The 1,461-nt window shown below is 30.4% G+C and overlaps 1 long non-coding RNA gene across 1 annotated transcript in view; it reads left to right on the top strand.

The window, feature by feature from the left end:
* Positions 1-307, top strand: part of LOC111744433 — a 5,288-nt gene extending 4,981 nt beyond the window's left edge. The window contains exon 2 of the long non-coding RNA XR_002782151.1: positions 21-307. This is a non-coding gene — a long non-coding RNA (uncharacterized LOC111744433). The remainder of the gene's footprint in view (positions 1-20) is intronic.
* Positions 308-1,461: the final 1,154 nt, after the last annotated feature.

The raw sequence follows: 1,461 nt of genomic DNA, 5'->3' as shown, positions 1-1,461 counted from the left end.
TGATTTTTGTGTGTGATAAGGTAGGGAGATTCTATTTCATTTTTTTACATTAGATATACAGTTTTTCCTACACCGTTTGTTGAAGAAACTATCCTTTCCCCATTGTGTGTTCTTAGCACCCTTGTTAAAGATCAGTTGACTGTGTATATGCCTTATTTCTGGGCTCTCTATTCTGTTTCATTGCTATATGTCTGTCTTTATGCTGATACTGTAGTGTTTTATTACCATGGCTTTGTAATTTAGTTTGAAATCCGGAAATGTAATGCCTCCAGCTTTGTTGTTCTTTCATAAGATCACTTGGGCTATACTTGGTCTTTTGTGGCTCCATATTTTTATGGTTTTTAAAATTTTTGTATGGAATTTTATGATTTTTAAAAAATTTCTGTAAAAAATGCCATTGAGATTTTGATAGAATAGCAATGAAATGATATATATGGTGATCTGTAGATCATTTTGAGTAGCATGGACATTTTAACAAGCCACATGGTAACCACACATACACATACATTATATATAGAGAGGTACACAAAATAAAAAGAAAAATGAAAAAATATTACTACAAAAAAAATAACAAAACATAAAGGGGGTCAACAATAGAAAAACAGGAACTAAAGAACTACAAAACAGAAAACAAAATGGCAAAAGTAAGCCCTTTTCTATTAATAATTACCTTAAACGTAAATGGATTAAACTCAATCAAAAGACAGTGGCCGAAGTGGTTATAAAACAAAACCCAACTATATGCTATCTACAAGAGACTCACTTTATGCTTAAGGACATACAAACTAAAATGAAGGAATGGAGGAACAGTATTCCTTGCAAATAGTAAACAAAAGAGAATATGTGGCTATAGTAATATCAGAAATAGTAGACTTTAAGTCAAAAATTTGCAAGTACCAGTACATTTCTGTTGCAGTAAAAGTTTAAAGAAGTTTACCTTTCTGAGTTTGTGATATAGTTCAGAAATAAGGCAAGAGAAAACCTTTAATGCCTTTGAACATATGTAATAGAATTGAGAATAAGTATCCTGTGAGAGCCTTTCTTTTATCAGTGAAACATATTTCACTGGAGTTTTTGTTTGTGTTTGGTTTTCAGTAAAATTAATGATATATGCAAACAAATTATTGAAGAATTTATGTATATATAGATTTTCAGAAAGTTCTATTTCCAAGGGATTGACAGCAACATTGCATAGTAGAAAAAGCACTATACAACTTTTCCGAACCTCATTTTTTCCCACCTGTGAAATAGAATATTAATAAACATTTCATTCCTCAGAGAAGTATTATTAGGATTAAATAGGAAAATAAATATGCACATTCCTTGACATATATTAGGCACTATTATATTTGCTTTTTGGAAATGATCTAGGAAAAATAATTTGCAATTTGAAAGAATACTCCATGTGCCTTAATAGCAATATTGTTGGTTCTAGAGTTGAACAGACCTCAGATTTCTTTC

Source organism: Pteropus vampyrus, unplaced genomic scaffold (genome assembly GCF_000151845.1).
Source record: "Pteropus vampyrus isolate Shadow unplaced genomic scaffold, Pvam_2.0 Scaffold135, whole genome shotgun sequence".
In the NCBI taxonomy this organism is placed as follows: domain Eukaryota; kingdom Metazoa; phylum Chordata; class Mammalia; order Chiroptera; family Pteropodidae; genus Pteropus; species Pteropus vampyrus.
The sequence above is the reverse complement of the archived record's forward strand: the minus strand, read 5'-3'. Positions and strand labels throughout refer to the sequence as shown.